Source organism: Oncorhynchus clarkii, chromosome 22 (genome assembly GCF_045791955.1).
Source record: "Oncorhynchus clarkii lewisi isolate Uvic-CL-2024 chromosome 22, UVic_Ocla_1.0, whole genome shotgun sequence".
Lineage (NCBI taxonomy): Eukaryota > Metazoa > Chordata > Actinopteri > Salmoniformes > Salmonidae > Oncorhynchus > Oncorhynchus clarkii.
The window spans coordinates 23,133,947-23,161,234 of NC_092168.1; the positions used below are offsets into that span (position 1 = coordinate 23,133,947).

Genomic DNA, 27,288 nt, shown 5'->3' on the forward strand with positions numbered 1-27,288 from the left:
CAGGATAGATAGGTAATCAGGTGATGTGGAGCAGGATAGCTGAGCTAGCGTAGCTTTAAGTGAATCTCTCTCCCAGGAACACACGATGGAAAATGTTTAATCAGTAATAATATCAGACCAACCTGAATTAAATCTTTTTTTTATCATTTATGTTTTCACAGGTTTTTGATAAGAGAAGCAATTTACCACTATTCTGAAGCAATTTACCACTATTAACAGTTGGGGAGGGATACTAGGGCTGAGGAAAGTAGGACACCACAAGGCGGAACACACATATACTGTAAGTATAGATACACACACACGTGTATACATGCACGTACACACACACGCATGTGCACACACACCAGCAAGCCACACACACATGATCATATAGAGATATACTGTGTAGAACAGACATGCCTCTCTGACATAGAGATTAAGAAAACATGTTGGCTCTATTCATGACATGTCTATGTGCACCATGATGTCAGATGGTCACCAAGGTCAGGAGGGGACAACAGTTGGGACAGTGCAGATCTGGCCAGTGTGGGTTTCCTTCCAACAAGCTTCCCAACAATATGACATATTATCTGACCGCCATCCATACTCGCCAGCCAAACTCATTTGCTCCGAGGCATCGGGACGGGAGCAGGTGTGTGAGGATGTACACAGCGCGAAATCCACGGATCAGCGGCTCGTGACGCCAGAGCACACACTGACTCACACACGTACGCACACAACTCACCTCTTGCCTGCCATCTATAAGCGGAAAATTAGGGTTACAGCTCAGCGTCGGGCTACGACGCCCTGAAGGAAGAGTGATGGAATTGACTGTCTGCTCCCATTGTTGTAGGAATGTATCTCCCTGGATAGCTGTTTCTCCCTCCCTGCTTCTCCGCCTACTCTTCAGCAAATTCAATTATCATCTCACCTTATTTGTCCCACCGCGCTCACTCTGCTGTGTGTGGGAAAGAGTGTGTGTGTGTGTGTGTGTGTGTGTGTGTGTGTGTGTGTGTGTGTGTGTGTGCATATGTTTGTGAGTATGTGTGTGTGTGCACGTGGTGTCTCATAGGCTATGCACACATATCCTACATCAACATACCGGTAATCATTTGTCAATGACACTATAAAGACTTCCTTATTCACAGCACCTATAGCCAGAAAGGTTCGTTAACATTTGATGATGTCACTCTAACCCTGAAGAGTGATTCCAGCAAGGCTCTAAATTAATCATTTTTCATTGCTAGCACCAGAAAGAAGCACCATTTCTTTATTGAGATGTATCCTATATGAATTCTAGCTACTTTTGAAGCACATGATGTGCCCTAGAAATATAATATAATATACATCTGTAAATACATTTGTTTATTATAAAAAGCTCAAATGTTGATAAATATACCTGTCATTGAAATTACAATGTCATTTGTGGAATATTAGGTTTGTACATGGTGTAAAAGGACTATTTTCCTGTTAAGATGCATTTCATTGAAAATAGTCCACTGTCTCTGAGTGTCACCTTTGTGATGATGACATTAGCGATGGGAAGTTCGGTTCCTTCGGCTCTTTTTATTGACTCAGATCTTTTCCATTCGTTCAGTAAAAAGAGCAACTCTTTCGACTCGTTTAATTAATTTGAGTCAGTAATACCAAGGGCCCGGTTTCCCGATAGCGATGGAACTTAGGCTGACAAGTGTTTTAACGATGCATCTTTCCTACAACGGCCGAACATGTACCGTAACATACACTATGTTTCCCAAAACACCACGCAGAGAGAATGTTCGCAAAGTGCGTCGTTGAAGCATGTTTCGATACTGACAGGATCAGCTTTCTCCGTTAAAATCTTCTGTTAACATTGAGAATTATTCCACAATACTACCGACGGATCAGGTTCTAGAAATATATTATCACTTATGGCTGCAAATATTTACTCTAATGCTTACCCTATAATAATGCACTAAATCAAGATTTTGCACATCATTGCGCAAATGTTAGGCTACACATTAATTATATTCAGACAAATTACAGACAGCCTACAAGCAGCACAACACTGCTTGTAGGCCTAAAACAGGGAATTTTTACTAGAATATATTTTTTTTTAACTGAGTTTAAATGTATTTGGCAAAGGTGTATGTAAAGTTCCGACAGGTGCCATTAATACAGGTAACGAGTGGAGGACAGAGGAGCCTCTTAAAGAAGAAGTTACAGGTCTGTGAGAGCCCGAAATCTTGCTTGTTTGTAGGTGACCAAATACTTATTTTCCACCATAATTTGCAAATAAATTCATAAAAAATACTACAATGCGATTTTCTGGATTTTTTTTCTCATTTTGTCTGTCATAGTTGAAGTGTACCTATGATGAAAATTACAGCCCTCTCTCATCTTTTTAAGTGAACTTGCACAATTGGTGGCCTTGAAATACATCCACAGGTACACCTCCAACTGACTCAAATCATGTAAATTTGCCTATCTGAAGCTTCTAAAACCATGACGTAATTTTCTGGAATTTTCCAAGCTGTTTAAAGGCACAGTCAACTTAGTGTATCTAAACTTCTGACCCACTGGAATTGTGATACAGTGAATTATAAGTGAAATAATCTGTCTGTAAACAATTGTTGGAAAAATTACTTGTGTCATGCACAAAGTAGATGTCCTAACCGACTTGCCAAAACTCTAGTTTGTGAACAAGAAATTTGTGGAGTGGTTGTAAAATTAGTTTTAATAACTCCAACCTAAGTCTATGTAAACTTCCAACTTCAACTGTAACAATGGTTTTGGGAAACAGCTCTGAGATTTAACGATACTCCTATGAAGGGTCTAACTATGGCCTTAGCCTTTAAGATGCTTTTGGGAAACCAGACCCAGGTTGTTAGCTAGCTATCTAGCTAGATAGCTAACATGACTGAACAAGGTGTAAAACAAATGCAGCCCGCGAGTAGTTTTAGCACAGCCCACGACATGGTTTATGAATTTAAAATGCAGCCCCCCAATTCTTGACAGGAATAAAAAAAAACATTCCAACGGTAATATGTTTCAGCTGTTGGCTTAGAACCAAGCAGGTTTGGCTGTATTAATGATGCAAGCATGACGTAAATGAATCTGCGCTCTGGATTCAAATGGTACAGGGAAGCATTATCATTACAATAATTATTACTTTAAAAATATATATTTTTTGTATTTTACCCCCTTTTTCGGTCATTGCTACTACTCCCCAAAAGGGCTTGGGAGGTGAAGGTTGAAAGATGCGTCCACTGAAACATGACCCGCCAAACCGCGCTTCTTAATACCCGCCCGCTTAACCCGGAAGCCAGCCGCTCCAACGTTCAACTGATGACCGGGGTCAGCCTGCAGGCACCCGGCCCGCCACAAGGAGTCGCTAGAGCGCGATTAGCCAGGTAAAGCCACCCGGGCCAAACACTCCCCTAACCCGGACGACGCTAGGCCAATTGTACGCTGCCCTATGGGACTACCGATCACGGTCGGTTGGGATACAGCCTGGGATCGAACCCGGGTCTGCGATGCCGTGCCTTAGATCGCTGCACCACTCGGGAATAGCCTACCTTTTACTTCATATCCCTTGCGCAAATAGTCTACGGCTGTGTCTGTCTGTCTGGAGCTCACTGTCGTTGGAAACGCGAAGGTCAAGTTTGCTAGCAGGATTGAGCTGGACCAAGTTAATAGGTGATACAATGTTTCATGATTCAAGTTCGTTGCAGAGAGGCCATGTGTAGCCAATGTGATTTATAGGATATTTATTTTTAATCAGGATATTTTCTACCTGCAGGCTGCAATGTTTTAATTTGTTGGTTTATGTAGGGTATTTTTATATTAGGCTATTTTTACAAATTGGCAACGGCAATATAATGTAATGTATTGACGTTGTGTACATGATTTTGAATTCTGAAGACTTTATTAGAAATGAAATGAAACTGTTCCATGAAAATGTGTACATGAAAACCAGAACTGGCACGCAGATCAGTACAAACTGTACACTTCTTTATTATTCTGCTTGGAGCTAGTTAGAAGCAGAGCTGCCATATCTGTCGGCGCCATTATGAAATAAAATATAGATCGCTGGCTCCCTCTTTAGTAATTTGTGTCTTAATTTGTAATCGCAGTGCATAAAGCATCAGACAAGCGAAGTAGCTTACATATAGTTGATTTTATTCAAACATAGGGTGTACATGGTAAAATACACGTTTGAAAATGTCAACCAATCAAAAGAACAGAATACTCTACTTTTTTAGTTGGGGACAGCCCTAATGTGTATGTTGGTCTAACAGGCCTACAATCTACATTTTACCAAGCACTCTTGTCCAGAGAAGCTGGGCTTAAGTGCCTTGCTCAAGGGCACATCGACAGATTTAACACCTAGTTGGCTCAGGGATTTGATCCAAACACTCTTAACTGCTACGCTACCTGTCCAGGATGTAGGCCAGTCCAACAGGCCTGTTATCTGTATAGTAGACTAGTCCGCTACACTACCTTTAAGACAGATGAGGAAACACACTCAGCCATCTTGGCACAGTACGCTGTGGATGATTGATTGTGTGATTTAAGTATTTAATCCAATTTAAAGACGGCATGCTCTCCGCTCTGAGGTAAAATACAATCTACTCTGAGCATTTACTGTAAGAAGGGAGGGAGAGGGAGATCGAGAGGGAGACCGGTAGAAATGGTATATTTTGAAATGTGAAGCAGAGAGACAGACATGGAACACACACTCATACACACACACTTATGGAGCAGAATTGTTCTACAGGCGATTAGGTTGCAATACCCCTTTGAATGATCAACTCTCTCTCTGTCTCATCCGTGACCAGTTCAATAGCTTGATGTATAAATATTGCATGGATAATTCATTTTTAATATTCACATGGTGTCACGTCGGTATGAAGGGTCGGGAGACAGGCGGAGGAACGCGTAATATATATATATATTTTTACCCAAATTACGGCGTGCTGAGTACAGTCACGGGGACAAAGACCAAACAAACACGCATACAACACACAGGGTAGAAACCCAAAGAAAAAAGAGCGAGGAGTACCTCGAATAAATAACACACTCGCACAATGATTAACACACGAGATGAGACCCTTAATCACCTGGGCAATCCCAAAACCCACAGCACAGGTACTCACACGCACCAACAGACATAGTAACAATAATCGACCACTCAATGGAAACCAAAGGGCACATATATACAAATACAAAGTGGGAATAGGGGCCAGGTGTGCGTAAAGGAAAGTTCCGGAGGGATCCATGACACATGGATGTGGACTCACCAACTGGAAAAACACCTTTCAGCAATGCTTAAACCATGTAAAACAATAGTCTGACAGTGTGTGTGTGTGTGTATGTGTGTGTGTGTGTGTGTGTGTGTGTGTGTGTGTGTGTGTGTGTGTGTATGTGTGTGTGTGTGTGTATGCATGTGTGTGTGTGTGTTGTGTGCATGTTGTGTGCATGTGTGTGTGTTTGAATTTGTATATACACGAGTGTCTACCAACCCCCCTCATATGAAACACTCCATTATTCATATGATAAAACAGACACATTCATACAGAGTAACCTATGCTGCTCACACACATGTTCACAGTGCCTGTGTCTACTAATGCATCTTCCATACCTAAGAGAGAGAGAGGAGAGAGAGAGAAAGACAGAGAGGGGGGGAGAGACAGAGAGAGAGAGCGAGAGAGAAAGAGAGCGAGAGAGAGAGGGGGGGTTAGAGAGAGCGAGAGAGAGAGAGAGAAAGAGAGCGAGAGAGAGGGGGAGAGAGAGCGAGAGAGAGCGAGAGAGGGGGAGAGAGGGGGAGAGAGAGCGAGAGGGGGAGAGAGGGGGAGAGAGAGAGGGGGAGAGAGAGAGGGGGAGAGAGCGAGAGAGGAGAGAGAGAGAGACAAAGAGAGCGAGAGAGAGAGAAAGAGAGCGAGAGAGAGAGAAAGAGAGCGAGAGAGAAAGAGAGCGAGAGAGAAAGAGAGCGAGAGAGAAAGAGAGCGAGAGAGAGCGAGAGAGAGCGAGAGAGAGAGAGAGCGAGAGAAAGAGAGCGAGAGAGAGAAAGAGAGCGAGAGAGAGAAAGAGAGCGAGAGAGAGAAAGAGAGCGAGAGAGAGAAAGAGAGCGAGAAAGAGAGAGAAAGAGAGCGAGAAAGAGAGAGAAAGAGAGCGAGAAAGAGAGAGAAAGAGAGAGGAGGGAGAGAGGGGGAGAGAGGGGGGAGAGAGAGGGGAGAGAGGGGGGGGAAGAGCGAGAGAGAGAGCGAGAGAGAGAGCGAGAGAGAGCGAGAGAGAGCGAGAGGCGGAGAGAGAGGGAGAGAGAGAGGGGGAGAGAGAGAGAGGAGAGAGAGAGAGAAAGAGAGAAAGAAAGCGAGAGAGAGAGAGAGAGCGAGAGAGAGCGAGAGAGAGAGAGAGAGAGAGAGAGCGAGAGAGCGAAAGAGAGAGATAGGAAGGGAGAGAGAGAGAAAGAGAGAAATAGGCAGGGAGAGAGAGAGAAAGAGAGATAGGCGGGGAGAGAGAGAGAGGGGGGAGATGGACTAATGCAGAAATGTCAGCATTATTTACCACTAACACAAGCATCTCTCTCCCTTTCAAAAACAAATGCTGACTGTGTGTCTGGAGTGTAGTCCTCCCAGTATGTGTGTTATTCCAGTGTGTCTGGAGTGTCGTCCTCCCAGTATGTGTGTTATTCCAGTGTGTCTGGAGTGTCGTCCTCCCAGTATGTGTGTTATTCCAGTGTGTCTGGAGTGTCGTCCTCCCAGTATGTGTGTTATTCCAGTGTGTCTGGAGTGTCGTCCTCCCAGTATGTGTGTTATTCCAGTGTGTCTGGAGTGTCGTCCTCCCAGTATGTGTGTTATTCCAGTGTGTCTGGAGTGTAGTCCTCCCAGTATGTGTGTTATTCCAGTGTGTCTGGAGTGTAGTCCTCCCAGTATGTGTGTTATTCCAGTGTGTCTGGAGTGTAGTCCTCCCAGTATGTGTGTTATTTCAGTGTGTCTGGAGTGTAGTCCTCCCAGTATGTGTGTTATTTCAGTGTGTCTGGAGTGTAGTCCTCCCAGTATGTGTGTTATTCCAGTGTGTCTGGAGTGTAGTCCTCCCAGTATGTGTGTTATTTCAGTGTGTCTGGAGTGTAGTCCTCCCAGTATGTGTGTTATTCCAGTGTGTCTGGAGTGTAGTCCTCCCAGTATGTGTGTTATTTCAGTGTGTCTGGAGTGTAGCCCTCCCAGTATGTGTGTTATTGCAGTGTGTCTGGAGTGTAGTCCTCCCAGTATGTGTGTTATTCCAGTGTGTCTGGAGTGTAGTCCTCCCAGTATGTGTGTTATTCCAGTGTGGCTGTGTATATTATTCCTCAGTACTGATGGGAGATGCTGATGATGTATAAAGCTGTATAAAGACCACAGGGGCAACGAGGCTAGTGGTCCTGACCGTGGTTGACCGTGGGTGGTCCTAGTTAATATCCAGAGGGGGACCGCAGGTGGTCAGGGTTAACGAGGGCCGGGGCAGTGAGGTGAGGAAGGGATGCTACGTTTAATTCCCACCATACAACTCCCTGCTGACTGTGATTAATTACCCAGAGATTCACAGCCAACCCCCTCCTTACCCGCCCAAACACACACACTCAAACACACATACACACACAGGGTTCTCCAGTTGTCTGTGTTCATTGTCTGGTGCCTGAGAATGACTAAGTGTAACCCTGCTCTCATGGTTACGGTCAATGTGGTCTTGAGTAAAGAAGCAGTGACTTCAGTCAAGGGGAAATATCATTACCACTCTTGGGTAAAGTATATCGGTAGAAATGTTACAAATAGGGAGGTTCAAGACCCTCGGAAGACAGCATAGTAAAATGAGGGATGTATTGCAAGAGGAAATAGCAAAATGGCGTTATACTAGGAAAGATGTCTTAATCTGTGGACATCGGAGTGGTGGGAGTTAAGATCAGAATGACTGGTGGATTGGCCGCTGTGGGTGAAAATCCAGCTGTTGAAGAAAGAATAAATTAGGAATATATGTATAATTATTTCACTATAGATACCGTAGATGTGAGTGAAATAGCTTTAAGCAGCAGTAGAAGTATTGTTGTCCGTTAGTTTGCGCAGATTAGTGTAGGGCCGGTATGGCCGGTAGGTCCGGTAGGGCCGGTAGGGCCGGTAGGGTATGGGATTAGAAAGGATGCAAACAATTTAATTGATAGAACCTAAAATATCTCTGCAATATTAAAGCTGATAAATAAGAAGCAGTGACCATGTCCTACCTCAACCATTAGCACACAACCTCCCACACAGGGCAACCACAACACCCTGTGTTCCAAAACAAATGAATCATTGAAGCTACTTTTTCACACTGAACAACTATTGCCCTACTGTTGCCCTTTTCAAGCACAACTGCTAAAGAATGCTTCTATGCATCTCTCAGTGAGCAGAAGGCGAAGCCACAGTCACAGTGAATTGAGCCCCAGGGTATTCATTGTCTCACAGTCAGAGGCAAAGTGCTTCAATCTGAGGAGACGCATGTTCAATCACAGGACATTTATGTGTCACTTATCATGTCCAGCACCACACTGACATAACCCAGCATTAGTCAGGACTAACATGGGAAGAGCCTTCATTTTCAGTAGTGTGCGTGTGTGTCTGTGTGTGTGTGTGAGGGGGTGATCCTGTTCCAATGCCTATCGTCTTCAGAACTGGTCTCCCACAGTATTGTAGGATGGCATGTCAGCTCACCCTGCTCTGCTTACTGTATCATCACCACTGTAATCCTCATCTACATAATGATTCCATGAAGCCATAAGATCAACCACAGCCCACAACACACACAACCCTGCTAAACATTATAATCCCTCAAAGAGAGAGAGAGAGAGAAGTTTCAGCTTGGTCGTCAACCATCCAACAAACTGTCAGAGAGGATCTGTGTGTGTCCTGCAGTTGTGAGCCTATACTACCAAGAACAAAAAAAGCCCACACAAGTCCCTGAAATAAAGAGCAATGCTAGGCTTAGTATTTCTTAGCGGGGATGGTGGCAATACCAGTCCCTATCTGGAAGAGCCATCGTCCCGACGATGGGTCCTAAATGAGGCCAATAATAGCCCTCTGCTCAGGTCCCCAGAGTCCTGCCTGTTTAAAAAGCCATTCTCCGCTTGAATGAGGGCAGCCTGGCAGATAACGGCAGGGCTGGAGCAGACTGGAGAGGGCAGGTTGAGGTGGGGGTATAGGAGATGGTGATAAGAGATTCATCTGTCTTATTCTTATTATTTTTTGTTTTGACCATTTCCCCCATCTCCTATTTCAATACAGATGTAGGCACTTCATTTTGTTATCTCTCTTGTTGCTGAGACTTTTCCTGCAGGAATTGCGGATGAGCTTTGTGATTTACATAAATTCACTGAAAACCTGCACTAACACACATATTAACAGTATTGAACTTCTTGTAGCCTACTTTTGGCCAGCTAATAGCCTAACCACCTATCAATCAATATAATGGACTAAACGTTCAAATCCTGTAGCTGCAGGACTTTTTCGCTCTGACATAGGTTAAATTAAGATCCTACATCTGTAGGTACCATGGTTATGCATATCAGGCAACATATTTTAAGTTATGAGCACACAGGCATCAACACACACACACACACTTACCAGAGCAAGGTCACTGCTAATATTGTTAAAGTATGGTTCTGTGCAAAAGGATTCTCTCCAGCTGCCCAAAAGGAGACCAGAGAAAGTGTTGGTTGCAGAATTCTCTCTGTCCAGTCAGAGCAGAGCAACGCTTTTAAAGAACAACCTCTGACCACTCAGAACAACACGTTTGTGTTCTGGAACAATAACTGGCCAACCATAGAAGTCATGCTGTTTCATCTTTTAACTAACCAATAAGAACTCTCACTGCCCATATGCTGACCCCGCCCACTTCTCAGATTCCAGAAACACAGACACACATGAACGCACATAGGCACAAACACACACACAAATAAAGAGCCTTATTGAATGGGAGGGTCCTAAGATAGAACACACAGTAGTCACTGGGGAGGAAGGGAGGAAGGGAGAGAGGTTTAATTTAACATGGCTTATCCTCATTAGCTCTCTCTCTCTCCCCAATGTCCCACCACATATCTCCCCATACCTCCATCCCTCCCTCAGTAGCCTCCTAATCCCAGTAACCCTGTTTCCATCTGTCTGTGCTCCTGAGACTCTTACTCCTCCAACCCCTCTTGTTTGTCTGAAACCAATGCCCATTCAACTAAATCCCCAGACCAATCAAGCTCCAGCTCTGTAGCTCTCCATTCCCCACCTTCATGTCTACGGTACCTACCCCCTTATAGCCCCTTACTGCTGCCCTCCACAGCCATAGTGAAGCACAAAACAAAGCATCTCCCCAAATACACAGAACCACACGCACACACACAATCCTGGGGAACATTGATTGTATTCTAGCATGTCTTTCTCTTGTCTACAGTACATTATCTCTGCCCTGGGTCTCAGAGAGAAGAATAGCCCCAGGTGGGGAGCAGGCCTCTCAGATGGTATCTTATTACAGGCTTTAGCTTCACAGAAACAGTATTAAGGGTGAGATGGGATGGTTTCTCCATAGCAGGCTGGAGAGGCGAAGGGATAGAGTGGGGGTACAGAAAATGGTTATCCTTGTTGTTCATAAGGTGTACAGTAGGCCTACCCTCATGCTCAGGCAAAACAACAGCAACCCATTTAAAGACACACGTACACAGGAATGAGAACAAAACTGCCTCTCACACTGAGTCTGCAGAATGAGCCACCTTTCTCTTTTCATTTATTCGTTTGTATTAGGATCCCCATTAACCGGCGCCAGTGGCAACAGCTAGTCTTACTGGGGTCCGACACATAACGAAACATACATTACAGACAAAATACTTTACAATTTACATTTAAAAACATGTAGGATGTGTGTGTGTGTGTGTGTGTGTATCTATCAGTTACACAGTCAGTACATGTCAGTAAATACACACTAAAAGTAGGTCACATCTCTTCCAGGGTATCGGAGGACAGGTAGGGCTGGGAGAAGAGCAGGAGGATGGAGGGAGGGAAGGGGGCTGGAGGGATAGGAAAGGGATGGAAAAGAGAGAGGGATGGATGGGGGGAGCTGCAGGGCTAGGAAGACAGCCAGAACATTGCCAGAGCCAAGAACAGGGCTGGGCCTGTGTTTGAGGAGGGCACACACACACACACACACACACTCACACAAACAGACACACACACACCACAAGCTGACTCAACCTGTGCGGTAGAGCAGAACACAAGAGAGACACAATCACTGAAGGTTCCATATGCCCTTGGAGAGATTCCCATTCACAAATATCACATCTACACACAAACACAAATAAATAGATACTAGAGCCAAGAAAGCACTCAAATTTCACCTAGCTACATAATGGGGTTACACAAGCACACACAGACACAGTATGGTTGAAAGGTCTCCATAAAGATGTACTACTGACAGCCGTTCCAAAAGATCCATATCGAAGAAGATATCCTACATGATATGACGCCTGTCACTGAGGTGTATTGATGCACTGTACAGACACACTACTGTTCACCAATCATAAAACACACTCTGATGAGGCAGCCATCAACTAACATCCAAGTGCCTTCTCTTAATAATATTGCACTGAGACAGGCCAGCAACCAGGAAGACTCTCTGCCACCCCACATCAGAGGCCCATGTTGCACAGAGGCGCATCGTTTATGACGGTCCCCCTCTCCTGGGGGACTCATTTCCCCGTGACACGGACCACTGCAGCTGACAAAACAACGGAGCACATAGTTTCGCTTTAGGGAACGATGGCTGGAGATGAGAGTCAGACAGCTCTCTCTCTCTCTCTCCCCTGCTATTTTTCGTAGAGCAGTGCTGCATATTTGAGTGGAGTTTTCACTGACAAGATGACAGCTCAGGGCAAGGAAAATCAAAAGCGATGAAAATGCAACCGATAATACCTTGTGCGTGCGTTTGTACATATATATATATATATACATGTACATACATACATACATATACATATATATACACATATACATACATACATACATACATACATATACATACATACATACATATACATACACATATATATATATACATATACATACATACATATATATATATATATATATATATACAGTGCCTTGCGAAAGTATTCGGCCCCCTTGAACTTTGTGACCTTTTGCCACATTTCAGGCTTCAAACATAAAGATATAAAACTGTATTTTTTTGTGAAGAATCAACAACAAGTGGGACACAATCATGAAGTGGAACGACATTTATTGGATATTTCAAACTTTTTTAACAAATCAAAAACTGAAAAATTGGGCGTGCAAAATTATTCAGCCCCCTTAAGTTAATACTTTGTAGCGCCACCTTTTGCTGCGATTACAGCTGTAAGTCGCTTGGGGTATGTCTCTATCAGTTTTGCACATCGAGAGACTGAAATTTTTTCCCCATTCCTCCTTGCAAAACAGCTCGAGCTCAGTGAGGTTGGATGGAGAGCATTTGTGAACAGCAGTTTTCAGTTATTTCCACAGATTCTCAATTGGATTCAGGTCTGGACTTTGACTTGGCCATTCTAACACCTGGATATGTTTATTTTTGAACCATTCCATTGTAGATTTAGCTTTATGTTTTGGATCATTGTCTTGTTGGAAGACAAATCTCCGTCCCAGTCTCAGGTCTTTTGCAGACTCCATCAGGTTTTCTTCCAGAATGGTCCTGTATTTGGCTCCATCCATCTTCCCATCAATTTTAACCATCTTCCCTGTCCCTGCTGAAGAAAAGCAGGCCCAAACCATGATGCTGCCACCACCATGTTTGACAGTGGGCATGGTGTGTTCAGGGTGATGAGCTGTGTTGCTTTTACGCCAAACATAACGTTTTGCATTGTTGCCAAAAAGTTCAAATTTGGTTTCATCTGACCAGAGCACCTTCTTCCACATGTTTGGTGTGTCTCCCAGGTGGCTTGTGGCAAACTTTAAACAACACTTTTTATGGATATCTTTAAGAAATGGCTTTCTTCTTGCCACTCTTCCATAAAGGCAAGATTTGTGCAATATACGACTGATTGTTGTCCTATGGACAGAGTCTCCCACCTCAGCTGTAGATCTCTGCAGTTCATCCAGAGTGATCATATGCCTCTTGGCTGCATCTCTGATCAGTCTTCTCCTTGTATGAGCTGAAAGTTTAGAGGGACGGCCAGGTCTTGGTAGATTTGCAGTGGTCTGATACTCCTTCCATTTCAATATTATCGCTTGCACAGTGCTCCTTGGGATGTTTAAAGCTTGGGAAATCTTTTTGTATCCAAATCCGGCTTTAAACTTCTTCACAACAGTATCTCGGACCTGCCTGGTGTGTTCCTTGTTCTTCATGATGCTCTCTGCGCTTTTAACGGACCTCTGAGACTATCACAGTGCAGGTGCATTTATACGGAGACTTGATTACACACAGGTGGATTGTATTTATCATCATTAGTCATTTAGGTCAACATTGGATCATTCAGAGATACTCACTGAACTTCTGGAGAGAGTTTGCTGCACTGAAAGTAAAGGGGCTGAATAATTTTGCACGCCCAATTTTTCAGTTTTTGATTTGTTAAAAAAGTTTGAAATATCCAATAAATGTCGTTCCACTTCATGATTGTGTCCCACTTGTTGTTGATTCTTCACAAAAAAATACAGTTTTATATCTTTATGTTTGAAGCCTGAAATGTGGCAAAAGGTCGCAAAGTTCAAGGGGGCCGAATACTTTCGCAAGGCACTGTATATATATATACACACACATATATATATATATATATGCCATTTAGCAGACGGTTTCATCCAAAGCGACTTACAGTCATGCACACATACATATGGGTGGTAAGAGGAATCAAACCCACAATTCTGCTGTAGCAAAGGCCGTGCTCTTCCAACTGAGCTACTGAGCTACAGCTCCCCTGGGACTGTCTCCCCCGGGATTGTGTCTGAAAGTGTGTCTATGTGTGAGTTTGTGTGTGTGTGGCGACAATATGCATATGTGCGTGTTCAGTTGGTGTGAGCGTATGTAGTGTGACTTTGTGTGTGTGTTGGGGTGTAGTATGTGTGAGTGTGTGGGTAGAGTCCAGTGAGTGTGTGGGTAGAGTCCAGTGAGTGTGTGGGTAGAGTCCAGTGAGTGTGTGGGTAGAGTCCAGTGAGTGTGTGGGTAGAATCCAGTGAGTGTGTGGGTAGAATCCAGTGAGTGTGTGGGTAGAATCCAGTGAGTGTGTGGGTAGAGTCCAGTGAGTGTGAGGGTAGAGTCCAGTGAGTGTGAGGGTAGAGTCCAGTGAGTGTGAGGGTAGAGTCCAGTGAGTGTGAGGGTAGAGTCCAGTGAGTGTGAGGGTAGAGTCCAGTGAGTGTGTGGGTAGAGTCCAGTGAGTGTGTGGGTAGAGTTAACACCTCCCTCTGAAACTGGATCCTGGAGTTCTTGACGGGCCGCCCCCAGTTGGTAAGGGTAGGCAACAACACATCTACCATGCTGACCCTCAACACGGGGGCCTCTCAGGGGTATGTGCTTAGTCCCCTCCTGTAGTCCCTGTTCACCCCCGACTGTGTGGTTCCAACACCATCCTTAAGTTTACCGACAACACAACAGCGGTAGGCCTGATTACCGATGACGATGAGTATGGTGCCAGGACAACAACCCCTCCCTCAACCTCGGCATGACAAAGGATCTGATCGTGGCTACAGGAAAGGGAGGGCCGAGCACACCCCCATTCACATCAATGGGTCTGTAGTGGAGCGAGTCGAGAACTTCAAGTTCCTCAGTGTCCACATCACTAAGGATCTATGATGGTTCAAACGCACCAACACAGGTGAGAAGAGGGCACAACAACGCCTCTCCCCCTCAGGAGATCTTCAGAAAGTTCTACTGCTGCACCATTGAGAGCATCTTGACTGGCTGCATCATCGCCTGGTATGGCAACTGCTTGCCATCTGACCGCAAGGTGCAACAGAGGGTAGTGCATACGGCCAAGTACATCACTGGGGCCGAGCTCCCTGCCATCCAGGACCTCTATACCATGCGGTGTCAGTGGAAGGCCCTAAAATTGTCAAAGATTCCAGCCATTAACAACCCATAGTGACAGTTGGGGAAATGATTCCATTACAACTGGTATGGTGTTGAGTCTGTGTGTTATGACAAGGCTAGCGGCATCTGGCAGGCACAGCATAGAGAAACCTAATGAGGATAACAGTGGAGATGTGATAGGGGCCGGGTTGTTTTGGAGCAGAGACGTGATCATGGGAGAAATAACACACATAAAGTCGACACATTCTCTCCCCTGATAGGAGCAGCAGTCACCCTCACTTAGCTGAGCTCCGGGGAGGGTTGAAACCACCGCTCCTCCTGCCAGATAAGCACTTGACATTCTCTTAGCGTTAGCATCAGCCCTGTGTGTGTGTGTGTGTGTGTGTGTGAGGGAGAGAGAGAGAGCTGTAGCCAGTAGAGCTAATAAAAGGCCTTCTTTATGTGTTGCTATGAAACTGGCAAATGAAAACAAGCTCTAATACCACCATTCTCTTTCATCCCCTATCTATCTATACAGTATCTCCTCTCATCCCCTATCTATCTATACAGTATCTCCTCTCATCCCCTATCTATCTATACAGTATCTCCTCTCTATCTATACAGTATCTCCTCTCATCCCCTATCTATACAGTATCTCCTCTCTATTTATACAGTATCTCCTCTCATCCCCTATCTATCTATACAGTATTTCATATCTACATAATCTCCTCTCATCCCCTATCTATCTATACAGTATCTCCTCTCATCCCCTATCTATCTATACAGTATCTCATATCTACATAATCTCCTCTCATCCCCTATCTATCTATACAGTATCTCCTCTCATCCCCTATCTATCTATACAGTATCTCCTCCCATCCCCTATCTATCTATACAGTATCTCCTCTCATCCCCTATCTATCTATACAGTATCTCATCTCATCCCCTATCTATCTATACAGTATCTCCTCTCATCCCCTATCTATCTATACAGCATCTCATATCTACATAATCTCCTCTCATCCCCTATCTATCTATACAGTATCTCCTCTCATCCCCTATCTATCTATACAGTATCTCCTCTCATCCCCTATCTATACAGTATCTCAAATCTACATATCTACAGTATCTCCTCTCATCCCCTATCTATCTATACAGTATCTCCTATCTATCAATACAGTATCTCATATCTACAGTATCTCCTCTCATCCCCTATCTATCTATACAGTATCTCCTCTCATCCCCTATCTATCTATACAGTATCTCATATATACATTATCTCCTCTCATCCCGTATCTATACAGTATCTCATATCTACATAATCTCCTCTCATCCCCTATCTATATATACAGTATCTCCTCTCTATCTATACAGTATCTCCTCTCATCCCCTATCTATACAGTATCTCATATCTACATAATCTCCTCTCATCCCCTATCTATCTATACAGTATCTCCTCTCATCCCCTATCTATCTATACAGTATCTCATATCTACATATCTACAGTATCTCCTCTCATCCCCTATCTATCTATACAGTATCTCCTCTCATCCCCTATCTATACAGTATATCATATCTACATAATCTCCTCTCATCCCCTATCTATCTATACAGTATCTCATCTCATCCCCTATCTATCTATACAGTATCTCATATCTACAGTATCTCCTCTCATCCCCTATCTATCTATACAGTATCTCCTCTCATCCCCTATCTATCTATACAGTATCTCCTCTCATCCCCTATCTATACAGTATCTCATATCTACATATCTACAGTATCTCCTCTCATCCCCTATCTATACAGTATCTCATATCTACAGTATCTCCTCTCATCCCCTATCTATACAGTATCTCATATCTACAGTATCTCCTCTCATCCCCTATCTATCTATACAGTATCTCCTCTCATCCCCTATCCATCTATACAGTATCTGCTCTCATCCCCTATCCATCTATACAGTATCTGCTCTCATCCCCTATCTACAGTATCTGCTCTCATCCCCTATCTATCTATACAGTATCTGCTCTCATCCCCTATCTATCTATACAGTATCTCCTCTCATCCCTTATCTACATAGTATCTCCTCTTCTCTCTCTCACCCCTTCTCCTCACAACCTACTGCCTCCTCCTCACCGCTGTACCCACTCATTGACTCCTAAACCCTCTCCTCATCCTCCTCTAACCCGTACCAACTGTAATTTCCTTATTCCCTCTTCTCACCCTTAACCTCTACTACCTGACTGTGGGTTAGTGAAAAAAACTACACTGGAGTGAATGTGTTTGGGTTTGAGGCTGACTTTGACTGGTTGAGGCTTAGTTCGATTGGCCTGGATTTGATTTGTTTAATATGCTGACAGCTGTCAGTAAGACTATCACACACAGAGAGAGAGAGAGAGAGAGAGAGCGACAGAAACCCCTTTGTGCTATATTAGCTGCAAAATATGTAGCTTCCTGCCATATCCGTAGGGACAGCCAGTGGAACGACTAACTACAACAATAGCTTTGCTATCTATTATTGTCCTCAGTCATTTCTTACTGTTATGTCCTGTTAATTGTTACTACTCATTGAGTATTATTATTTTTCTTATTATTATCTGTCATTGACAGTGTGTATATGTTTTCTTTGGCAATGTATGTGTGTAACACTTTCCATGCCAATAAAGCCATCTGAGAGAGAGATAGAGAGAGAGATATTTGAGAGAGAGATATTTGAGAGAGAGATATCTGAGATAGAGATATCTGAGAGAGAGAGAGTGAGATATCTGAGAGAGAGAGAGAGATATCTGAGATAGAGAGCAAGATATCTGAGATAGAGAGCGAGATATCTGAGATAGAGATATCAGAGAGAGAGCGAGATATCTGAGATAGAGATATCTGAGAGAGAGAGAGAGATATCTGAGATAGAGATATCTGAGAGAGAGAGATATCTGAGATAGAGATATCTGAGAGAGAGAGAGAGATATCTGAGATAGAGATATCTGAGAGAGATATCTGAGATAGAGATATCTGAGAGAGAGAGAGAGAGAGATATCTGAGATAGAGATATCTGAGAGAGAGAGAGAGATATCTGAGATAGAGATATCTGAGAGAGAGAGAGAGAGAGAGAGAGAGAGTGTGTGTGTATGTTTGTGTGTGTGTGTGTGTGTGTGTTAAAGAGAAAGTAGAAAATGGTAGCAGAAAGAGAGAGTGGGAGGCTGGATACAGGGGGAGAGATGTCTCCCTCTGTGTGTCTGAGAGTGACATTGTCAGCTGGGTTATCGGGGGGGGGGTATCAGTAGAGCTGGGCTCAGCCATCAGTATTCACACCAGAACATCTGAGGAGCTAGAGAGAGATGGGGAGGAGTGGGAAAGACAGACAGAGAGATCGAGAGAGAGCAAGACAGAGAGAATGAGAGAAAGAGAGAGAGAGAGAAGATAGATGAGAGAGGAGCTGTGGGGGAGAGAGCACAAAGAGATGAGAGATGAGGAGTGGGGGAAAGAGTGCAAAGGAATGAAAGAGGACGAGTGGGGTAGAGGGCACAAAGGAATGAGAGAGGACGAGTGGGGTAGAGGGCACAAAGGAAAAAGAGGGGACGATTGGGAAAGAGAGAGGAGGATTGGGGGAGAGGGAGCGCTAAGGAAAGAGAGGAGGATTGGGGTAGAGGGAGCGCAAAGGAAAGAGAGAGGAGGATTGGGGGAGAGAGAGAGAGGAGGATTGGGGTAGAGGGAGCGCAAAGGAAAGAGAGAGGAGGATTGGGGGAGAGAGAGAGAGGAGGGTTGAGGGAGAGGGAGCGCTAAGGAAAGAGAGAGGAGGATTGGGGGAGAGGGAGCACTAAGGAAAGAGAGCGGAGAGAGCAAAGAGATGAGAGAAGGGAGCCATACAGGGAGAGAGAGCAAGATTGACAGAGAGAAGAGAAGGGGAGGGAGAAAGAGGGGAAGAGGCATGGGAAATGAGCAAAGAGCCGAGAGAAGATGGGAGAATGGAGGACAGAAAAATACCATACAAATGATGTAACAATATATCATTATGTGGCAGAAGTGTCAGCTTGAATTGAACAGACACCATTGGAGACACTCAAAAGGATTTGTGTTCCTCCATGTTTTAAGTATACTCTCAGTCTCCTAACTACAGTTACTACATGCCAGACAGAGCCCCAATCTGCAAGGTGAACCAGGATTTATCTGTCTTGCTCCAGTCAATCAAACAGTGTTCTCACCTTCTGGCCTATTGTACTTTTATTGACAATCAATATGATGAGGAGGAGATGGTCATTTGAAGCCCGGCTTCTAGAGGAAGTAAATACCAATTGTGCAATGATGGACAATATTGAGACCATAGGGGTTGGGGTGAAGGCACACACACTGCCGGAGTTTATGGAGTCTCTGTCTCTCTCTCTCTCTCTCTCTCTCTAATGAAGCTGCCAGTTGAGTACTTGTGAGGCGTCTGTTTCTCAAACTACACACTCTAATGTACTTGTCCTCTTGCACAGTTGTGCACCGGGGCCTCCCACTCCTCTTTCTATTCTGGTTTGCGCTGTTCTGTGAAGGGAGTAGTACACAGCGTTGTACAAGATCTTCAGTTTCTGTCTAATTCAGTATCGGTCTAATTCTGCTCTGCATGCATTATTTGGTGTATTACTTTGTACATGGAGGATCATTTTGAAGAATTCTGCATGCAGTGTCTTATTTTTTGTCACATTTTGTGAATTCTTGGTTGGTGAGCTGACCCCAGACCTCACAACCATAAAGGGCAATGGGTTCTATAACTGATTCAAGTATTTTTTTTTTCCAGATCCTAATTGGTATGTCGAATTTTATCTTCCTTTTGATGGCATAGAAGGTTCTCTCTCTCTCTCAGCTTTGACCTTTAATCCATCTGTGCAGAAAACCCTACTGTGATGATCTGAGGGCTCATCAGAGATTATAGAGCCATGACAGATGACATAATATCACCCCTAACATGCCCTCCACAGTCACCTCTGTGTGTGTGAGTGTGATTTAAACATAGTCCTCGTCATGCCCTCCTATGACCACCCAGCATCTCCCTCACATCAGAATAATTATTTCTAAACAAAACGCATTTAATCGACTGAGCGCCTCCTCAGCAGTTTCCGTCTGGTGAGTGCTGTGTGACAGCTTCTCCTAAATTACAAATATCAATCTTCCACAGCAGGAGCAGAGCTGGCAAGCTCCTCACAGGGGTCCCCGGGTGCCCCGTGAAAATGCTACCCATCAAAACAATGGCATCAAAACGTGCCAAATGTAACACTCACATCAAAAACGTCAACAGCAACATCAACACATGAAACCGCCCCTGTCATCAAAGTGTGCTCCCGGTGCGAGTTCCAGTGAAGAGAGAACGAGGCTCCTGAGAGGTTTTCCTCTCTTTCGAGCTAGGTGTCAACGGCTGAGGTAAAACTGGATGTTGACGCTATTAGCTTTTAGGTAGCTAAAGGCCTAAACAATTCCTTGGAACATGTTGACCATCTGTGTGGCTTTAGCAGGCGTGGCGCAGCCTGGGGGAAGGAACAGTGAGCAGACAGATAGACATTAACACCAATCTGCTCTGTAGTCTAACCAGGCCTTTCCATGAGCGTGTTCCCCTTGTTACCGAGCCCTGTTCCTGCAGCACTGCTTTTCCGGACACACCAAGTTACTGATACATTTCACCACCTCAAAGTGGTCCCCAGCAATACCTGGGTGTTTAAATGCTACAGGACCACTTCATGATGACCGATAAATGGCTTTTAACAGCCCCCAGTACACACAGAAAGGCAGCCGTATAAAGCAATCAACCGCTAAAGCAGGGAAGGGGATGTTGGAAAATTAATTAACAGGAAAACCTACGGGGAGTGCTGTACTTGGCCCCACGGGAGAGATGGTGCTTCATTAGGACACTGGCGGGAGGCTGGAGGAAATGTGCATTGGCTCACCTAGGTCTACAGGAGAGGAGAGTTGCTACACAAAGTGTAGGCCTATGAAATAACAGACACAGGTTTATCCTGATATTACTTCAATAATAATTTATATTGTCTAAGTTGGCAAGTATTCATTTTGAAAAAACCTCAATACACTTTACAGATATTATTATGCCTGCTGTAAGCCACACCACAGAAAGTGACACGTGTGGTGTAGGCTAGCTCTGCAATTCATGATTGGCTGAGTGTGTCTTTCCATTGGTGCGTTGCTGTGTGACCTGTTGTTACCTGCTGTATCACTATGCCTTTGAGAGCGCGAGCCAACAAGACGGAGCTGTCCATTTGAGCACCACGTTACAGCAACGCAAGCCACTGACAAACTACACAGCATTTGCACCTTGGAATTCGATTAAGCTATATTACTGCATTATGAATATTCATGCACAGGCGAGAGAGAGAGAGAGAGAGAGAGAGAGAGAGAGAGAGAGAGACAGAGAGAGAGCCTTTGGCACATTAAGATGAACGGGTGGGTATAGCTGGCCACCATACTCACTAGAAGCACTGTCTGATCTTCTTAACATTCTCTGGCTTTTTCGGAATGGGATTCATCACGACTGGCAGTCTGAGAGCATCCTAAATATTATTGGAAAAGTAAGACGTAGCCTAGGCTATACTTGAATACATTTAGAGTTCTAACATGCTGAACCCTTTCTTGTAATACTGATTATGTTGTGTTTAAAGTCCTCACCACATGGTATATCATGTTCATTTTATTCACTGCACTCCTCCTCAAAGAGCGCTCTCACGACATGAACCAACCAAATTAACATCAAAACAAACATGAATACAGCGATACCTCCTGGGGTTTGTGTCTGAGGAGTGTTAGGCCTGGCGAGGCTCGGTAGACTACACTGTAAAACCATGAAACATGTGACATGTTTATAACAAAAACATCAGTGTTTTAAACTGAAAAATTTAGACTTGCCAATAAGTGTCCTCATCATAAACACAGGCATTTAGAATGAAAGATTATACATGATAGTCCGTTTCCAGCAGAAGAACATCTCCTAAGAACATCTCCTAACAACACAGTTGTTTCCTTTCCTATCATCCCGTTTTAGAGTGCATTTAGTAATTAGACACTGATGTGATTTTCCATGCTTTTTTATTCAGATCGGTGTTAGAAATGCCTGACACTTTACCTTGGGCCTGGCTCCACGATGGTGCCAAAAGGAGCTAGCCCCCTCAGTTGAAACTTCTACATTAAATTGCTTGGGCACTACTACCACATATCAGTTAAATTGGTACAGCATTTTCAGTAACAGGTGCAAAAAATATAGCCACTAACAAGGCACGCAGCAAAATGTGTTAATGAGCCACAACAATACCATGCACACACAAAATGTTTTTGGCTCGCCAAAATTACAGTACAGTATTTTGTAGGGATGTTACTGATTTACAGTAAATTACTGCCAACACACCAGTCAGTATGGTACTGTACTCTGAGGGGTACAGCATTCTCACTAATGGGTGCAACAAATATAATGTCTTACAAGGCACACCTCTAAATATGTTAATGAGCCAGATTATTTCACTGCCCACAACCTTTCCCATAATGCACCATAACTCACAGTATGCTGCTGTAAATATACAACGAAACAGGTAATACAGTGCTTTACTGTACAGCAATTGTTGTAATTTTATAGCGGTGTAGCAGAATGCTATTGAGCCCCCATAATGCATTGCTCTTTACAGTACTGAAACACATACAAATTTGACAGATATTTCACCGGATGTACAAATGTGATGCAGCCGCTGGGCGTTTCCACTTGCTACCAAATATGGTAGTGAGAGGAAGCCCAGTTGCCAGCAGTGGGAGAAGATGGAACCAGATGGATTTTGACGAATTTTCTCATCGTGGAACATTTGATCTCAATACAATTTTCTGTTCTCAAAACTAGAATATGTTGCGAATAGAGTTGACTAAGTTTTGTACACTTAACTCTTTGCCAAAGTTTTTTTATAATTGTGTTTTTTAGAAGGATTGCAAAGGAAAATGTAGTTATTGCACACGCGCACTCTACAGAGTAGGCGTTCCCTAACGGAAATATGTTACACGCATGCTAGAACGTGCCAATAGAATCTCGCTAGCTTGTGCTTGGTTCTGCCCACCTTCATGCTCGCTTTGCCCACTGACTCATTTGTACGCATTTGAAACACGGGCTGTGGTCTTGTGGAATTTTGGTTTAGTTATACAAATCTTTGACTGAACTGTAATATAGAATTAGAGTAGCTAACTGTTAAAGTGTTGCTGTACATTTACAGCACTTTGTTAGAGTGATACGCTGAATACATTTGTTAATGTGTTTAAAAAGTGTTAAAGCGAATAAACATGTTATTGTGTTTACCATCTAAACACTGTGACACTTTTTAATTGAAATTCTAAATGTCTTGATGCATTTAAAATATGTTACAGAGAAGTATTTAGTTGTGTGTTCAAATCCTAAACACTTGGTTTTACAATGTATTCATTGGGTATTCAGTCATGAGGCTCCCTATTCATTCTAATTGAGACGCAGCTCCCGAAATAGGATCATCGTCAATCAACCACCCTAATCTCTGCGTCATACATCTCCTGTCCGAACAGTCCCCCCCGCTGTTTTTCCCCAGCCGCAAGTTTAACCACACTGCGATTAGCCACGGTGAGACTCGCTGTAGGAAGCAGGTTGGGAAACGACAGAGCGGCGTGTACACGGACTTCTCTTTGTGTCGGCCTGCTGTACACAACCACCATATAGGCTTTTTTTTTTTTTTTACAGCAGCAGAGAGCAGAAAACGCACCCAATCTTAAAAATTCCCGACCACAGAATCACCCCCACACCGGTCATAAACTAACCTCCAACCGGAACTTTAGCATTGTGTGTCATCCCACTGGGCACACACTGGTTGAATCAACATGGGGTCTACGTCATTTCAATTAAATTACGTTGAACCAACGTGGAATGGACGTTGAATTGACGTCTGTGCCCAGTGTGATGCATCGCGTCACCTCAGTAAAATATCACATTTTAATACTTGATTGCCTATTCACCCGGTAAACTGCATATTGCCATCCAATTAAAATGCGTAAGTAACCTGGCCCATGCGTTTTTATTGCCAGTAAACGGCGAAACAACTGTAGTCCCTCTCTCTCTCTCTCTCTCTCTCTCTCTCTCTCTCTCTCTCTCTCTGACTGCCCCCCCCCCCACCACCCCCACCCCTCCACACATACACACACGCGCACACACGTTTACACGCACGCAGAAATACTGAGCATGCACGCGCGGGTACACACTGAAACAGACAAGCTCACACAGAGAGAGGTGGAGAGAGATAGAGAGGTGGAGAGAGATAGAGAGGTAGAGAGAGAGAGAGAGACTAAATGCCACTGACAAAAAAGTTGTTATTGCTCTTGTGAAACAAACACACAAACAAAAGCTTGTAATCGCCTGAAACATGCCCCATTTGTATACAGTACCCAAAGCCAGGATTCAGCATATGGCTTACCTACAGGGGAAAAGCTGCCGCTTCGTTTACACCTTTATCTAAATCCTCTCGCTGAGCTTCCCTAAGCCGGCGGGCCAATATGTGAGACTGCACTGCAGTGGATCTCTATAGGTCCTTTAACATCCCCACACTGGAGCTCTTCTTTCTATAAGCCATAGCAACCTACACCAATCACATAGACGATGCCATGCATTGTATAATGGCTTTTCTAAGAAAACAACACACGTGAAATCACGTTAGTCACCAGAAAAAGCCTCAGCCTATTCCACAGTCTGTCTGTCTGAATATCTGTCTGTTCGTTTTGAACAACCCAGTTCACCCCATTTACCCGTGTAGCCTGCTAATTACAGAGTCTGTGCTGCAACAGCGGCAGGTGCTTAACTTCACACAGCCATTCCCCGGTCCGTCACAGTCACGACCGTGACAGACCGCCGTGCGCGTCTATATGGATAAAAATTACGCCTCATACACTGTGATTGACTGAAATGCTTTCAGAATCAGAATAACTGCTGCAACTTCATATATAATTCCCCCGTCCATCGGAAACTAGACTCAATGACAGACCCGATCAATGTGTTGCAGCGATCAAAGAAGTAGAATTGTAATTAAGGGCCAACCAACTTTATCAAACTGCCAGGAGCGGTATAGGCTGTGACAAGAGACAGAGCAAATGGGAATTGGCTTACCTTCAAATCGCTTTACAAAATGATCCACGAGCGTCCGTCAGTCAGTGGGGAAAGCTTTGGACATCACAGCGACGGGGATCAGCCAGAGAGAACATGTTTCCATGGAGTGTCAGGGTGCCACAGAATAACTGTATTTCAAGCAGATCACCCATTCGGACGATAGCCGCGGCGGTTTAAACGGCAGTTTAATCCAAAGAGAAAGATGTGGATCTTGTTTCTGTTCTCAGATGGATGAAAAAGTGCCAAGCTCACTCAATAAACAGAAGTGCATTTAGGTGAGAGACTGAGAGATCGAATAAAATGGGGTTTCTATAGTTTAAAAAAACAACTAAATTATTATGACCAACTACAAAATAAAAGGCAACAAATATGGGATTTACAAAACGAACGGGGGGCAATGGAAGAGCGCAGCATACTGAACTCCCCCCTAAATCTGCCTGCTCGCTTTGCGCCAAGAGGTTCGATCAGGAATTCTCTGGAGTGTGCCCAACCATCCCAAACGCAGGACTGTGCACTCCGCTAAACCGCACCACGCCACAGACTGGAAAATAAATGTATGGATATAATCGCAAGTATCCTGTATTGCCAGATCCGATGGGGGGGTTTCCTCCACAGCCCCGCTATGTGGATGCGATGCTCATAGCCTGCGCTCCTGAGAGGGAACTCTCCCCGGTCCTAGTGCCTTTTTCACGCTTTGTGCCTCCCGTTCAACAAGCGCCTCCGTAACACCTGCATTCTGTCTTAACTAAAGGCCTACTCACGGATTTGAAGGGGTAAATTATTTTAAGAAGAAGATGAAACAATCCGTGGGCAGGCTTGTAATTTTAAAGCCCAAAGCCAATGTGTTATAATTACACTCGATAGCGCAAGAGGGCCACGTGGTGTGCCATCCACCTGCGGTGAGAGAGAGAGAGAGTGAAATCGAGAGACGGAGAGAGAGTGAGATACTATTTTACTAGAGGCGTGAGTTCCTTCCTTCTGCCCGCCACCAGACCTCTGTGCGCGTGAAACAGGATGGGGGAGAGGGCAGCTTGCCATTACACAAATGCAGTAGAAAGGAGTTTGGCGCCTACATCCCTTTCTCTCGCTCCATGGCCAGTAAATTAAATGGATCCTATCCAAACTGTAAAAGCATAGAATATATTATTATATTATATTATTCATACTAGCCTATGGTCAATTAATATGACCTTGTATGGTACGTTTTTGTAATGGGAAAATATATTTGTCAACTGACATGTATCATCCAGTGATAAATACAGTGTATTCCTCAGGACTATGCCCTGTCAAGGCAGTGGTTGAATCACGGTCTGTGAGTTGAATATTGATGAGGGGCTAGGAGAAAAAGAAAGGCTACCATAGAGGAGATCTCAAGCACCCATACATGCACTCACACATGCACAATCGTGGTGAAATTGGAAAAGTGCTTACAACAAGACCATCCAGTAAAATGTTAACAGGCCCACCTCTCCAGGAGTTCAAAGGTAAAGGCTGACTTGTGTAAAGCATCTATAGCCTCAGGCTCATGCTCACAGCCAAAAAGTCCACCTCCACAGTTGTTCCTGTTGGAGTTTGAGTAGGTACCTTACAGGGCCTATAGGCATTCATCATAGATATATACAGTATGGGGTTCCTCCTCTTCACTTCCCTCTTATGATGAAACTATTCACTTCACAGTGCTGCTCACAGCCGGTCTATTTTCTCTCGTGTGTGTCAAGCTGATGTTCAGAAAGCCTCAAGTCCTAGGTACTACTCATTCACCACTAGCAGCTGCCTCCTACATTTTACCTGCTATACCTCCTACCTCCTATATGTTCTACCTCCTAAAACAATATTAGTATCCCCTTTCTTCCTATCACTCCCTCTCTCACACACATCTGCACGCGCGCACACACACACACACACACACACACACACACACACACACACACACACACACACACACACACACACACACACACACACACACACACACAAAGGCAGAGCTCGTCCCTTCATTACCGCCCATCTCCTATACCTCCAAACTCCTACACCTCCTACCGCCTATATCCCCGATACCTCCTACCTCCAATACCTCCTACCTCCTATACCTCCTGCCTTCCATACCGCCAACCTCCTTCACGGCCTACCTCCTATACCCTGATCCGTCTATACCTTGTACC

At 44.2% G+C, this 27,288-nt stretch overlaps 1 protein-coding gene across 1 annotated transcript in view; it reads right to left on the bottom strand.

Annotated features, from left to right (window-relative positions):
• LOC139380618 (interleukin-1 receptor accessory protein-like 1) overlaps positions 1-25,589 on the bottom strand; it is a 332,883-nt gene extending 307,294 nt beyond the window's left edge. Inside the window, exon 1 of the mRNA XM_071123500.1 lies at positions 25,127-25,589. The gene's annotated coding sequence lies outside the window, so the exon portion shown is untranslated. The remainder of the gene's footprint in view (positions 1-25,126) is intronic.
• Positions 25,590-27,288: the final 1,699 nt, after the last annotated feature.